A 17,152-nucleotide genomic window follows, 5' to 3' on the forward strand; every position below is an offset into this window, starting at 1 on the left:
GATTTAATTTTCTAATCTAGACCAGACCTTACTCTCCAGATGCCAATTGTTTGGCCATCATATTTAGCTGGCTCATCTCTCCCAGACGCAGGCTGAAAAGAGGCATGACTTGCTGGGGTGCTGCTGACTCACGGTACCCCATCAGTCATTGCTATGGACTGTTGGAAATGGTTGACCAATCTGTTCAAGGGTAGTTTAAATGTACTCTGTTCCAGCAGGGTTTCTTGTTGCACTACTCACAGGCAAGAATTTAGGGGTAAACCGTCCAAAATAACAAGGAACCAAGATACAATTGGCTTGTCAGGGGAAAAAGATATTTACAGCTATAAAATGAAGGGGTTTGAAGAATTCCACTGAATAATTTCCTGTTGACTTTATCGTTCTCACTAGTCTTCCTATCTTCCTCAAGGGTGTTAGAAATACATGTGGGGAAGCATCAAGAAATGATTGAGTCTCTGTACTGTGTGTCCTTTAGTCGATATTTTTGTTTTTTAACAGACGACTTACTCTTGCAACACAGCTGCTGTTTCTATAGTCCATCTTGGAAAATTTCCATTCTAAATTGCTATTTTACGTACAAATTTTTCAACTGTTTAAAATCTCACTATGCTGAAACCTGATCTTGAGAAGTCAAAATAATAATTTCACTCGATTTCAAAGTATTTCTTTGTTGCGCTAATGGTGAACTGTGTCTTGTTGCATTTTTGGCACAAGCTATATATTGATTTCCAAAGCCAGTAACATGGAATATTACCCAGAGGGATCCTCAAGTATTAAGTAATAGAGTCAGATGAACAGCAGCTTGTAATTTAGCACAGAAATTTTGAATGTGTGTGAAATAAGATTTTCAAAAGCACAAGCATTGGTCTAACTCTGCGCCATTTGAAATCAGTGGTGATAGTAAAATTCCTATGGAAGCAGAATTAAGCCAGCATTGAGCACCTTTAGAAATCCTGCCTATGTAGTACCAACGGTCATATACAGCCTTGGGTTGGGGTCTATCCATTATTTTAATTATATTTAGTGCCCTTAAAAGGCAGCAGATTTACAGTCCTGCAGATTAAATTCTTCTCCTTATAAATTGGACTCATAAAGCATGTCCCCAGTCAACTCTCCCAATGTGCCTCAACTCTCACCTGGAGATGCCACTTTTAGAGAAGAGAGATTAGTTCAGTACCTGGTCTCCCTTCTGAGATTGCAAACAAAGGAGCCATTTGGTATAAATGTGATGGTTTTTTGGATGTGACACTTGTCCACTAGGAACTAAACTGAGATCACCAAACTCGCTTCACAAATTCTGTCACACCAGTCTTAGGTCTTGGTCATTACCATCCTGTGCTAGATTTGAATTAGCAACCTAGAGGCTAAATCTAATCTAAAATCAATTGTCAGTAAATCTAGTGCTATCCATAGTTCTTTTATCTGTAATTGACACCCGTCTTGATGATTCAGCTATTTTAGTGTTAGTGTAGCTTTCTTTGATTAGTCCTGGGTGCACCATGAGCTTAGGAAGGCTCAGGGAGAAAAAGTGCTCATGATTATTGTATATGACCTCAAAAGTAGAAAGGGCAGGATCCAGAAGATGAGTCTTTCAAGTGTGTTCAGTTAGTATGTGAGTCTTGAGATACAGCTAAAATAGCATTTTTCGTGGCATATTCAGTTAACTCTGTTGCTCCCCGTTCCAAACAGAACAGAGCTGAGATTAGTAGAATCTTTCACACTTCTGAACCGTGACTGTTGTATTTGAGTGTATCCTTCTCCCCCTCTCACGCTTTGTCTACACTACACGGCTTTTAGTGACACGGCCGTGTCGCTAAAAGTCGGGCAGTGTAAACGCTGTTTGTCGGCACTTTTGCCAACAAAATGCTTCCACCCCCTTTGAGTGGGGTTCGCGTTGTCAGCAGGAAAGCGCTCCTGCCAACAACGAGCCATTTACACTGCCACTTGCCGCAGCAAAACTTTTGTCTTTCGGGGAAGGGCCTTTTTTAAGCACGTGTGAACGACAAAAGTTTTGTGGTTCAATTGGCAGTGTAGACAAAGCCTTATGGCTTGTGTCATAAAAATAAAGGAAGGGTAACCACCTTTCTGTATACAGAACTATAAAATCCTTCCTGGCCAGAGGCAAAACCCTTCACCTGTAAAGGGTTAAGAAGCTAAGATAACCTCGCTGGCACCTGACCAAAATGACCAATGAGGAGACAAGATATTTTCAAAGCTGGAAGGGGGGAACAAAGGGTCTGTCTGGCTGTGTGATGCTTTTGCTGGGACCAAGTCAGGAATGCTCTTCAGAACTTCTGTTAAATTAGTAAATAATCTAGCTAGAAATGCGTTAGATTTCCTTTTGTTTAAATGGCTGGTAAATAAGCTGTGCTGAATGGAATGTATATTCCTGTTTTTGTGTCTTTTTGTAACTTAAGGTTTTGCCTAGAGGGATTCTCTATGTTTTGAATCTGATTACCCTGTAAGGTATTTACCATCCTGATTTTACAGAGGTGATTGTTTTACTTTTTCTTTCATTAAAATTCTTCTTTTAAGATCCTGATTGTTTTTTCATTGTTCTTAAGATCCAAGGGTTTGGGTCTGTGTTCACCTATGCAAATTGGTGAGAATTTTTATCAAGCCTTCCGCAGGAAAGGGGGTGTAAGGCTTGGGGGGATATTTTGGGGGGAAGACGTCTCCAAGTGGTCTCTTTCCCTGTTCTTTGTTTAACACGCTTGGTGGTGGCAGCATAGGGTTCAAGGATAAGGCAAAGTTTGTACCTGGGGGAACTTTTTAACCTAAGCTTGTAAGAATAAGTTTAGGGGGTCTTTCATGCAGGTCCCCACATCTGTACCCTAGAGTTCGGAGTGGGGAAGGAACCTTGACACTTACCTACACTGGCAAGTTTTTTCGATGAAACTAATGTCGCCAAGGAAAAATTGACAAAAACAAAGTTGCCAAAGCATGTCTACATTTGCTCCCTCTGTCAACAGATCATGTCCACATTCGGGGCATCTTTGTCAACAGCGAGAGCAGTGGACAGTGGGTATGTATCCCACAGTGCCTGGCAACACCATCCGTCGCTAGGTGTTGTGAGAATGCGGAAACAGAGCACGGTGCATCCTGGGATGTGCAAAATGTACCATCATGCACTGCTTTGTGTCCCATTCCTCCAAAGGCCTCTGGCTTCCTTTCGTGCTGTTTTTCTAGCTGTCATTCTTTTGTAGTGCATGCCAGCATCTGCAGTGAGAGAGGTAGATCCTGCACTTCTCTCCTATGTGCTGTTAGCTGTCATGAGGACATTGCGCATGTCAGCACAGTTACTCAGAGTTACTCGCAAAGTTAGCCGAGGATGAATCACAGGCCCCCAAGTGTCATATGGACGGCAGCAACTTATCAGTGCTTTGTGCATTCACAGAGCAGCTGCATACGGTAGACAGTTGCTTTTCGGCTAGGGAAACAAGCACTGATTGATGAGATCGCATTGTCATGCAGGTGTGGGAAGACGACCAGTGGGTACAGAACTTTAGGATGTGTAAAGCAACCTTCATGGAGCTTTGTGCTGAGTTGTTCCCCGACCTGCAGCGTAAGGACACCAGAATGAGAGCTGCCCTTTTGGTAGAGAAGCGTGTTGCAATCGCTGTGTGGAAGCTGGCGAATCCAGACTGCTACCGGTCAGTTGCAAATCGATTTGGAGTAGGAAAGTCCACTGTTGGGGCTGTATTACTCCAAGTGTGCAGGGCAATAAATCACATCCTGCTGCATAGGACTGTGACTCTGGGAAATGTGCATGACATAGCGGGTGGCTTTGCAGAGATGGGTTTCCTTAACTGTGGCGGGGCGATTGATGGCACACACATTCCAATTTTAGCACCAGACCACCTTGCCTCTGAATACATCAATAGGAAGGGATACTTCTCCATGGTGTTGCTGGCGCTTGTGGATCACCGGGGGCATTTCATGGACATCAGTGCAGGCTGGTCTGGAAAGGTGCACATGCATCTTCAGGAACAGTGGCCTGTACAGAAAGCTGCAGGTGGGGGCTTTCTTTCCAGACCACGAGTTCACAGTGGGGGATGTGGAAATACTCGTAGTAATCCTGGGAGACCCGGCTTACCCCTTACAGCCCTGGCTCATGAAATCTTACACAGGGCACCTGGACAGCAGCAAGGAGCATTTTAACAACAGGCTGAGCAGGTGCTGCATGGTAGTCGAATGTGCCTTTGGCCGTTTGAAAGCTCGCTGGAGGTGTTTAAATAGCAGGCTAGACCTTACCGAGGATAATATTCCCATGGTCATAGCCACGTGCTGCTCTTTCCATAATCTGTGTGAATCTAAGGGTGAAATGTTTGCTCAGGTGTGGAGTACTGAGGCAGAACGCTTGGCTGCACAGTTTGAACAGCCAGATGCTGGGGCTGTCAGAGGAGCCCAGAGGGCTGCTATTACCATCAGAGAGGCTTTGAGGAACCACTTTGACAATGAGGGGCACTAACACATGTCTGCTTTGGAGTTGCTTCCCTGTTGTGTCCATGTACAAATTTGGGGCCCAAGATCCATGCAACACAATGCTTTAGAAGCCTGTTCCTGAGAGTGGATTGATTTGCTATATGCTTTTGTAGAACACAGAATAAAAACGCTGTACCATTAAATACCTCAGCCTTTATTTATTGTTAAAAAGGATAAAACCTCACAACTGTGTGTAGCTCCAGCTATCATTGTGCCAGCTGTGAGTGGGGGTGGAGCGATGGGGAAATGTAGGAGTGCTGTGGAGTGAAAAGGAATGTGTGGGCATGGGCAGGGGGGGGGTTGGCAAAGAATTGTGCATCTGCTGCAGTGGCGCTCGACCACGGATCTGCTCAGTCTGCAGCTGGATCAGGGACTTGAGCATCTCTGTCTGATCCTCCATCACTTTTAGCATCTGCTCTGTCGCTTGCCTAGCAAAAGCAGCACTCACCTTTCTGTCCTGCCTTTCGGCTTCCCAGCACTCTTTGCATGCCCTGGTCTGTCTCTCATCGTACTGCAGCACCTCGTGGAACATCTCCTCTTTGCTGTGCCTAGGTTTTTTTCTTATCTGCCACAGCCAGTCGGCGGGGGTGCGTGGCGATAGGTGCATACTGAACAGAAGAGGGATTGTTACATTCCAGCAAACGATTGAAACATTTTAGTAAAAAGGACATTTTGCTAGTAGAAATCACTTTCTCTCTGAGACTCTAGGCAGGCACACAGCTCCGCGAGCACCCCAATCATGGTGAGTGTCGGGAGTGCGGGGAAGGCGGTTGTGCGTACGGACAAAAAGGCAACGGCTTTCAGGGCAGCTTTTCAGGGAACTCATTCTAAAATTATCCCATACTTTTTCACAGGCGGCCAACCTGCTGGCTGACATCTCGCTGCTGAGGGTGAGCAGAGAAACCAGGGCTCAGCTGCTGCATGCTTGCAGCTTTCACCCTGGTCTATATGCAGCTCGGCTATGTGCCGCTTTGGTCCCAGCTCCAGTGATTGCTAAATGGCATGGGACAGTTTCCTACAATGGGGGAACTAACAAGGCTGCAATCCCTTGGAATCTGCGGTAGAGGATTAACAAGTACCTCTTTGAAACTTTCCAGAGCCTCTCTCTGGAGAATTCCCTGCAGGTCTCGATGTCCATTGACACCCTGCTTGGCCATGTAGATTAGCTACACAGGGCAATGTCCATCTCACAGAAAACACTATCTGCCTCCCACTTTTTGGTTCACTACACAAGCCAAGCAATTTACTCAGAGTCTCATCTGCTTCCTGCTCCCCACTGAGCACTTCTGGAGTGGAGAAAAGTTCCTGGCTGCCTGCCCCACTGGGCGACCCCACTTCTAGCTCGACTTCTTCATCCACAATTTCAGCCTCCGGGTTACTCCCTTTCAGCTGCATGCGAAGTTTCCACAGGGCAACCAGCGATGGAGGTGGGGTCACCACTGAGGACAGCATTCAGCTCCTTATAGAAGCGGTATGTCTTAGGTACACCACCAGAGCGATGGTTCGCCTCCTGCACCTTATGGTACGCCTGCCTCAGCTCCTTCATCTTCGCTCTGCACTGCTGCGTTTCCTGATCATAGCCCTTTTCACACAAGCCTTGAGAAATTTGCCCATATGTGTCCCGATTCCTACGGGTAATTTGCAGCTGCGACTGAACGGGCTCCTCTCCCCATATACTGATCAGATCCAACAACTCAGCGGCGGTCCAAGCGGGAGGGCATTCGGTGTGATAGCCAGCCATGCTCACCTGGGAAGCCAGCAAACAGGAAATGAGATTTAAAATTCCCAGAGCTTGCAAGGGGGAGGGGTGGGTTGGCTGCAGGGGAGCGGAGTTCAAACCGCTGACCAGAGCGGCAGCATGGGAATTGTGGGATGCTTGCTGGAGGCCAATAAAATTGGGGAAAAAAACCTTGTGGTGTCTACACTGGCGGTTTGTCGACAATAAAGGGAGGGGGAAAGACAAAAGTATCTCTCAGGGATGGAAGTTTTTTGTTGCCAAAACTAGGCGGGTTTGTTTTTTTTTCCCGAAAAAAGGCACATTGCAGTATGTACACTATCACTGTTTTGTTGCCAAAAGCCAGTTAGGGTTCGTATTTAGTGCAGCCTGGTTTTAAATCACTCAAATAACGTAGCTAATAGACTTCACTGTGGGAGGAAGTGTTCCATGATTTCAGTCTAAATCTTCCTCTGTTCAGTTTAAATCCCATTCCTTTTAGTGATGCTGTACCTCCCTGAATCTCTTTACCAGTCCCTGTCCCTCCTGGGTGAATACACCCTCCAAATGTTTTGTGAACAGTTCTCATTACCCTTGTATTGTAGTCACTGTATTTAGCCAAGCTCTACGTCCAGTTGTATACATTTTCATTGAATTTAATGGAGCTGTACTAATATAATTGAGAACAGAAGATGGTTTCTTTTAATCATTCCTCATAAATGATCCATTTCCTTAAAGATTTTTTTGTTTTCTCCTCTGAATTCCTTTCACTTTGTCAGCATCTTGGGGGCAAAGAGGCATGCCCAGAGTTAGCACCTGAATTCTTTTTGAAGTATGTAGCATGTTTCCACAAGCATGTTATCAATTATGGATAATTCCATCATTCCTCTTTTCTGACTATTTTCCAGAAATTCACATCTAAATATGCACATCTGGTACAAATAAAAAAAAATCTGATTTGTACGTGTTTCACATCAGACCTCCAAGGATAATGACTGCTTTTCCTTGCCTATATATTTTGATCAACCCAAGTTGGTAAATCCTCTTTTGCATAATCCCATAAGCTTCATAATATTGCACAGGATGAGGTAGCTTTTTTGTGCTTTGCTAACTGTGTTTACTTTCACTGATACGGTCAGCTTCTGAAGAACGTCTCGTGAACAGAATAACATTTCCAGTTTGAATGTTTTGCTCCATTTGCAGCCAAAATGTTTATACAATACCCCAGTCAACAAAGTTACGCAAAACTCTTTCATAAACTGGGTATGTCTGCAATTGGAATAAAAATCATTTGTGTGCTACAGCAGATGTGCCAATGTACTTTGCACATCTGTAATGCCTTCCATCTGAGGATCTCAAAGCACTGTATGGACATTAATATCTCTACTTTATAGACAGAGTAAGAGGCATAGGAACAGATTTCCCCCCCTTTCTTTTTTTTGGAGGGGAGGGAAGAGGAACAAAGCCCAAGGTGTACAGGTGAACATATGTTGCAGCTGTGATGGTGCTATCTGTAATTACACATGCAGGGCCTGTCGTCATTAGGGCTACGCATTTTAATGTAACTTTATTCCATAGGGCCTAGAGCTGGTAGACCACTGATGTCAATGGGGAACACATGGGGTATATAAGTCTAAGCAGGACCTGGCATTTATGTTCTTCTTCTTAGCATATGTGCAGTGTGCCTCGGGTGGCACGTGACCAGTTTTCATCATCAAATTTAGTCCGCTGGTTGGATCATTAGCTTCCCCAGCTTGGGCTGGTACTGACTGGGAGTGTGATGTCAATGCTGCTCCATTTCTCCCTCCCTTACCCCTCCTCCCCCCCGCTGCCACCTTTACGTTGAAAGTGCTATAGAGCAGGGGCCCTGTGTTTGCATTCTGTAAAGTACCCCATCCATGCAGAGGGCTATATAAACAATAGCCCTGGTGTAGTATAGATTTAAAGATGGCAGAATGAGTGTAAACAATGACATTTAGGATTCCAAGGTTCAACTGAAAGTGGGATAGAAAGAATGTGGGTTTGGCATGTCTAGTTGGAAGAAACTGCAAATCCTGTATTCTGAGTGGTGGCTGCATGTGCGGGAGAGAGAGAGAATTCAGTTTTTTATCTCCTTGGTGAGAAGAAAAGGTTGTGAAAGATCACAAGTGAAAATTAATATCAAATGGTTACTTACCTTTCAATGACTGTGATTCTTGGAACTGTGTTGTCCACACAGATTCCACCCGTGGTGCACACATGCTGTGCATGCCCAGGATCAGATTCTGTTGAAATAGCCATTTCCATTGTACCCTGGGAGTCCTTGCCGCCACTGTAACCAAGGATATAAGGGATGGAGCAGTCTCAATGACTTCTCAGTTCTTTTGCCAATAAAGAATCCCAGTTGTCAGGACTCCCAGTAGGCAGGGACATTGTGGAATCTGAATGCACAATACATCTCTAAGAACCACAACTACAGCAGGGTAGGCAACTGTTCATTCTTCTTTGAGTCATTGTCCACATTGATTTCACTCGTGGTGACTAGCAAGCAGTATTCTGTTCATGGAGGTGGGTTAGAGGAGTTCTGTTTACATATCAGTCAAAGGACCTCCCTACCAAAGCCTGCGGCTGATCTAGAGGCTTGCACCAAGGTGTAATGAATAGAAAAAGTGTGGACTGACCTTCAAGTCACTACCCTACAAATCTCAGTCAATGGGACATATTCAAAGAGGTGGTGGAAACTGCTTGGGCTCTAGTTGAGTGAGATCTGATGCGCCCAGGAGGCTTTCTGAGGTAGCACATAGCGGGTAAATATGCAGTCCAAAATATACTTAGGCAGTCTCTGAAAGGATATTTGTTGCCCTCTCATTCATACAGCAAATGAACAAACAGTCTTGGTGATGCTGAGATTGATCTGCTCCTGTCCCAGCAGAAAGACAATGCTCTCATGATATCCCTCGTGTGGAGTTTTGCCTCAGCCAGGAAAGAATAACATTTTGGGAAAAAGACCTGTAGATGAATAGATTGTCAGAATTTCACATGAAGCAATCATGAACAGGTATTTTGGGTGAGGCCTGTCTTGTGAAAGATGCTGTGGTGGGGAGGGGCTGTCAGGAGCGCCTGAATCTCCCCTGTTCTCTTGAATTAGGTAATAGTCACCAGGAAGGCCATCTTCATGGACAGATGGTGGAGGGACCAAATAGCTGTGGGCTCAAAGGGAGATCCTGTCACATCAATTGGCACTTGGTTGAGATTCCATGGAAGATGGGGTTCTATGATTGGTAGAAAGGCATGGGTAAGACCTTGGAGAAATTTCCTCCTGATAGAATGAGAGGATACCATGTGGCCCTGCACCAGGGTATGGCTTAATGAGATTGCAGCCACATTAACCTTAATTGAGCTGAGACCGTCCTGACTGAGTAAGAGCCCAAAATATTGGGGATTGTCCCTTGCAGCGAAGCACACTGTTGTCATTTGGACCAAATAGAGAATTCTTTCTAGTTGGCTTGGCAAGTTCATCTCATTGAGGGCTTTCTGTTGTGACACAGGATGTTCAGGACCACCACAGAGCAGTCTTTTGCGGTAGCTGTCAGCCAGCCAATATCCAAGCTGTCAGGTATAGGGACTCTGGGGCTGGATGAAGGACCTGACCATTGCTTGAGACAGAAGGATGAACTTTTGAATGGACAGTCTCAGTAGATCAGAGTACCAGAACTGCCTGAACCAAGCTGGGGCTATTAGGATGATAGTCCCTGCGTCTTGCCTTAGCTTTCTCAATACCCCAGGGAGTAAAGTGTTGATGGGAAGGCCTACCTCGGACCTGGACTCTGAGGAATGAGAAAGGCATGCATGAGGCATCTGTTCTTGCCTCCTTGGGAGCAGAATCTCTGACACTTGTTGTTGTGGCGCATCATGAACAGATCTGTTGTTGGATATCCCCATCAGAGGAGGATGAGGAGGAGGACTTGAGGGACCACTCGTGACTCTGGGAGATCCCTGCTGAGCTCATGCACTATAGTGGGCTGAAGGCCAGAGAGATGGAGAGTTGTCAGAGTGACGTGTTCCAGTTCCTCACACATGGCCTCCTGGCACAAAGAGAACAATTGTGCTCCTCCTTGCCTGTCAATGTAATGTATTGCCATGGTGTTGTCTGAAGTTCCTGCCTGATAATGCCTCAAAAGAGGGGTAGGGATGCCTTGGATGCCAGCAAAAATGCTCTAAGTTCAAAGACATGGAAATGAAGGGAGGCCTTGGGGGCTGACCACTTATCTCAAATTTTTAGGTGACCCACATGGGTTACTTACCATGGGGTGGAGGCATGCATAACTAGTTTTTGATGGAAGAAACATGGAGAACAGAACTTGTTGCATCTGATTACAAGGGAGACCCTCTTGTCCATGTAGTCTCAGATAAACTGATTTCAGATAACTGATCTTTGTCTCAGATAAACTTTGCAGCAGTGAAAGGTAAAGTTTGGCAAGCTGTGTGATGTGTATATATGTGCCAGCACTTGACCCGGAACCTTCAAACAGGTTCTCACCTGCGTGATAGGCTGCCCTTGAAACTGTCATGTGATGTCTATCATAATGCGGCCCCTCTGAGACAGGTATGCTCCCAACAATTTGATGCTGTGTGTTTGGTGTCAATGTGGATTTGATGCTTTGCTTTTGGCGTCATTGTTGATTTGTCCTTGTTGAGCCTGTATGCCAAAAAGATCTAGCCTTTGGGTCTTTTTACCTGGAAGTGGATCTTTCCTGTTGCCTGGGATCCATGGGTGGAATGCTAGAAGAAGTTCATGTAATCCTTAGCCAGCACCTGATATCTCCTGTCTGCATATGTGAAGGTCCTAGAGATGGATACGGGGTGTGCCATATGAGTTTTGTGGGTTCCAAAAGCCCTTTGTCAATAGGAAAGGCTGTCCTACCAGATGATGAGAGTTGGAGGATATCCAGTTGTTTGTTTTTTTTCTTGAATTATCTTGAGAGGCGTACCCAAAGTCTCCTCAAGAGATCTTAAAATGCCTTAATTCATCCGAGAAGGCAGTGGAAGAAAAGTTAGTTGTCTCCTTTGGTGATGAGGATGAGATGGCCAGTAGTCAGAGGAGAGATTATCTCTGCTGGGCTCTTATTCTTCCTCCATATGTTGTTGACACATTAGGGTTGATACGAGAGCCGGCTGTAGTACCTGTTTTGGAGAAGGCTGCCTTGGTCTGGAGACAGCAGAAGAAGCTGGTTTCTTGACATAGGGACTGATACCTCAAGGTGACATGGGACCAAGACAAGTAGGAATACTGCGGGAAAGGAGGGCACACTAGCTTGACAGTTCCCTTCTGGAACCTGTGGACTCATGGGTGCGTCTCAGGGATTCCATCTTCTATTGTCTGTGTCCAGGGAGTTATTCATGGTAGACATAAATCTCATTCCAGGGAAGATGATCTGCGGTGTTCCCCAAAGGAGGCCAAAAAGGTGAAGTCATCTTCCATAGACAGGGCATCCCCTGTCAAGTCTATGCCCACCACCATCACGTTGAAAGAGGGACCCATTATATTTATTGCCTCCCTCAGTCTGTCCACGATTAGAGACTCTGATACTGGCCCCATCACGAAGTCTGCAGCCACTAAGAAGTGCGGTGGTGTGAGTAAAGCTTTTGGTATTGAAGAGTTGGTCAGTGCCAAATGAGCGACTGGCATCACTGAGGTCACTGCCAATGAGCCTGGTTTGGGTTTCCTCAGCACTGCAGTCATCATCCTGAAGTCATCTGTGGCTGGCGTACGTGCGTCAGTCCCCTAAGCAGTACTGGAATTAGTGTAGTGCTTACGGTGAGAAGCGATCTGTGTTGGTTTCACCATGGAGTTCAGCAATGCCAGCTTTGTGGCTCTGAGAAGGCACCTAAGGGAAGGGTTTCTTGGGACCTTCTGCTGAGCAGAGCAGAACAGCAAGGTTTCTGGTAGTCCCTTGAGGTTGGGATGGTGTCGTGGCTCACCAGGGCACTGGAGGAGTGTAAGTGATCTGAAGGTGGTGATCTCTCCAGTTGTTTCACAGGGTCAGTTGAAGCTTGTACAGACCTCTCCGGAAGATGAAGCTTCAGTCACCCTTCTGTCTCTCAAAGTGTGCTTGGAAAATGTCCTGCACGTGGCCATCTCCTAGGCAGAGAGGGCATCTCAGGTGGCCGTCATTGATGGACATTGTGGTATCACACAATGAGCAGATCTTAAATTCTGGAGACTTGCTTTTGGCCATTTTAGGCTGTGTATAGGAGGAGGAAGGAGACTATCTTGGGCCTTGTACATGGGGTTGTGGAGGCAAGAACCATTAATCTTATTAAAATGACAATAGACAAGTCTTAGTTTTTCAATCCATCCTTTTTTCTTAATGATCTAAGAACTATAATGACTAGAATAACAACAGGTCTACAGATCTAAGTGGTGAACTGCCAGGTTCTGTGTCTCAGCCACAGGTGGTAAAAAGGAACTGAAATGCAGTTGAGGCCACCTCACCTCTGACACCCTCATTACGAGGGCTCCCAAGGCACAGGTGTGGCCCCAGTGCATGCTGCTATTTCAAAAGAATCTGCTCTGGCATGTATGGGCCATATACGCACCAATAGTGGAATCTGTGCGGACAGTCACTCAAACAAAATGTTCTGGCAGTTCAAGTCTTCCCCAATGTTGATGCTAAATCACGCTCCTACTTATAAATACGTAAATTAAGGAGCACTTTAAATGCTTCAGGGCTAATTTCACACACAAGAAAAAGTGGAGACATTTTTTCAGATACCTTGTCTAGAAGCAGTGAATGTATGAGGCTTAGCAGATTATGCGTTTTTGAAAACAGTTTTATGTTCAACAAGACGATAGAGCCAGCAGCAACCACAGTGCAGGCAGATACACTTGGCGATCTGTTTTGTTTTTGTTTTTTGGGGTTTTTTTTGCTTGCTCTCAAATTGGTAAACAGCAGTGGACACACCAAACGATACTCGAGCAAAGCACTGCAATAAACATTCCTGATTTTTTGATTGGGCCCTAGTTTTGGACTGTCTTAATCTATGTAAACAATATAATTTTGTATCTATAATTTTAAAGACCTCTGTTGCATCACATTAAAGCCTCAGTTCCTCTTAACTTAGCCTCTTGAGACCTTTGTTGCCCTACACTGCACATTCTCAAGGGCAATATAATTTTCCTGTGCTAAGGTTACTAATACAGATCACAGGATTCCAGGTAACTAGCTTCAGTACAAAGCAAAGATTTCATTTATTCTTCAGAGGCCAAGCCCTGGCACAAAGGTTAAGTAAGCAGATTGTGGCAGGGGATCTTCACAGGGACCATGAAGAACTAATCTTCCCACCCAGGATGTGACGCATTAGTGCACCCTCTCCCCAAACGCTGCAGCTCACGGGCTCTAGTCACAAGTGGGGTTTGCCCCATGGAGCCACATCTAGACAGAAATAACTACAGCTAAAGAAAGTAATACACAGGATTTGATATAAAAGAAAACAGATCTCCTTCCTGTCTGAAGAGGAAGATAAGAAACATCCACCTCAGTAAATGTAGGTGCAGAATATGGATTTTGTCAATGGTTACTGTTTGTTGTAGTAGTGTTCTGTTGTAAGGTTGAGGGAAAAAAGGAGAGAATGTGAGATTTGCTGTCACTTGCAGGGACATATTTGTAATCACATTTGTTTACAAAATAGGACGTGTACATCAGAGCAGGCACTGACTTGACAGGATAAAGCGTCACAGATTTGCACTGTGCATAGTGCCCTCATGTGGATTTTAGTGTATAGTTACATTTGCAGATTCATTAAATTTTATATGATAATTATATGACAGATGTGGTAGCTGCATTAAGACTCCGGCAAGAACTGTCCAGTACAATCCCATGTGTTAACCCAGACGGAACTCCAGCATCCTCATCAAACCCAAAATACTGTATTTGTGATTTGACCTGAATTGAGACAGAGCTCAGCAAAATTCATCTTAAAAATTAATTTTATGTTGGCAAAAGGTGGCAGAGAGGAGTGTGCTGCAATTTTTCAGTTCTCTGAGAACTTATTTCCATGGTGCTTTATCCCCCACCTGTAGGGATGTAAATTGTAGTCGACACTCACATGCCATACACTAACTGCATGACATGCACTAAAAGTTCTCTAATGTGTGTTAATGTAATCCCATTTCAAACCGTAGTTAATGTGCACTAGGGAACTTTTAATGCATGTCAGCAGGGTTCAAATGGACCAGTTAGTGCACTACATGTTAATGTGGACTAAATTTTACACCACTCTGTTGCAGACTGAAGCACTGTGTACGCAAGCCCGAACACTACCGAAAACACCACCACAAACTGCAGCTGTGCCTCTGGAATGTGAACAACTGACCACTAAAAACTGTACTGAATCCCCCAAGTCTTTTCTCACAGGCTACTTACCAGCAGAGAATAACAGCTTGTGGTCAGTGGAATGGATTCCTACCCCACACACAGGTGAAACACTGTACATTCCAGTGCCAATAGTCTGAAGGTTACAGTCCCTTCCCTCTGCCCTGCAAACCCATTTCTTTACTGATAGTGTTGTTGTCCAGGATGAGTGGATATTTAAACAGGGAATGTAAGCTAAAGAATGTGCGTGTGTTTAAGTATAAAAGGCAAAGAGGAAACCACAAAACGTACTGGTGGCTACTGATGATATACATCAGAAGCTATCTACATATTCCACTTGGGGGATTTCACTGGCACAAGTTAAAAAATGCCACAAACAGCTGCAAAAAACTGAAACACTTTCGGCATGGTAAAACCACGTTAGTAACAATGTACTGTCTCAATGCAAATCTTCCTGTGAGCCAGATGGTGAGGCAGCAGCAGCGAAAAAGATGGGTGGAAACTTCTCAGAATGAGGTTTTGGGTCTCCGGCCTTGCTACATCTTCTAATGTTGCAGTACATTCAAAGGGCCTGATTCTGATCTGGGGTAGAAGACTTTTATCCCAGTGTAACTCCACTTTCTTCAGTAAAGTTACTGCACTTTTTACTGGTGTAAATGAGATGTCTGGACCTCTGAATGCTAGAATGCATTATTTGCAATACTAGTCTGCAATGAAAAACAATTTGTACAGTCATTTCTTATGTGAGTTGAGGTTACTTGTTCATAATGACGGGACTAATAATCAGATCAGTGGCGAATGGTAAATTTATTTTTTTATTAATAGTAAATGGGACTGGTACATGAAATTACTTTCTGACAAACACAGTGTAGGAAGGTGTCCAGTTTACTAACTAAGGGAACTCCGAGTGGAGGCTGTATAGGCGATGTCTTACAGTAAGTGAACACGCTGTTAGAAAAGTTAGAACAATGATTGTGTCTAATGGACCATTGTTTCAGTAATCAGTATTCGTGTATCAGTTTTGACGTGAGATCACGTTTGACACAAAACATCATTAAATATCAAGGATTATTGAAATCAGAAAATTTACAAAAGAAAGAAAAAATAGCTATGGCTAATCATCAGTTTAAAAGTACATTTCCTTATCTCGCTCGCTTAAAATCATCTTGTTTCTGTTTCGTCTTAAAGCCAGCTGTGGTACAGCAATGCAATTGGATGCTGTAATATAAAACTCCAATAGCACAACTGTTCCTCTGAAAGCATTTGTTATCCACTCTCACTGGAATGTTGCCAAGCAAATAATCTAAAATTACGCTTAAAACTGATCATTTAACAACAAATATTACATGAACCCTTTTTTAATCTAACAAACTCCCTATACCCAGATAACTGATTTTATGCCAAGGAATCTCTAGCACTATCATCAGCTGGAACACAGCTGTGTTGGAGGCTCTGGTCTGATCTGATGGTAGGATATCTTCTCTTCCAGCTTCATTAAGATGCAGATAGGGGGTTTCCCTGCAGCTGGATCAGATGAAATAGGTAGGCACTGGATTTTTCCATTACCCATTTGAAAGCCCACGCATTTGTTGTTTCTGCAAAGTCTCTTAACAAATAAAACCTATGAGCAGTTAAAGTTTTGCTTTAGTAGGTTATCAGATGGAATGGCAAGAAACTGTTATCATAAAAGTCTAGAGAAAAGAAGTGCTCATGCCCAGCATTACTTTAGATTACAAGGTGGTGTTGAAAATGAAGAAGGAAATTGAACTGGAACTGAAACTAAAGCACTGCCAACATGTATACATTTTCTGATCATTTCATCTAATTAAGTTATTAGCACAGAATCCTGAGCTACAATAATGCCACAGCATGTCAGGCTACTGCCTCCAAAGTTAAGGAACACGATCCAAGAATAGCACAGAGAACATACCATCTAGAGGAAGATTCTGAAGACATTCCAGGGATTTTCTCCACTGGTGGTAGCACTGACCAGACTACACAGATTTCCCAGACATTGGTAGCATTCAAACATCCATTTTAGACAAGCCAAAATGATCAAGAGTTCAACATGAAGTGCCATAATTCATGACGGAAATTCTTAAACTAATTTTTTTTGCAAAATAGGCAGATTTTCTTCTGACATTCAATATAAACTGTGATCTGGACATCTGACACCTGTAAAATTACCAAGTTCCATCAGTGCCTATTTAAAGAAAAATGAACATTTTAATTAGTGCTTGCCTATCCTTGAAGTATCACTCCCTGAAATACAATTTTTTCCCCTGTAATATCTGTATTCTTTTCTTTAAAAAAAACCTGTTTCATTCTCTTCAGAACAAAACTGCAAGTGGCTGACTGGCTCTGGCCAACTTTTCTATTTGTGTCATTGATATGCAAACCAGCCATCTGGTTTACTCTGTATGTCATGTAAATATGTGTATCTTATTTTTCTCCCTATATATTCAGGAGCTTCGCCATAACTTCGTAGGATTCGGTCTGACTATTCTTTGTAAGGATATTGTCCCAATCTAAGCTATTGTACTTGTCTCTCTTTTGGGCCTTGAATCAAGAAAGCATCTCTGTTCCAGACAGCACTGAA

This window comes from Eretmochelys imbricata, chromosome 13, assembly GCF_965152235.1.
Source record: "Eretmochelys imbricata isolate rEreImb1 chromosome 13, rEreImb1.hap1, whole genome shotgun sequence".
Lineage (NCBI taxonomy): Eukaryota > Metazoa > Chordata > Testudines > Cheloniidae > Eretmochelys > Eretmochelys imbricata.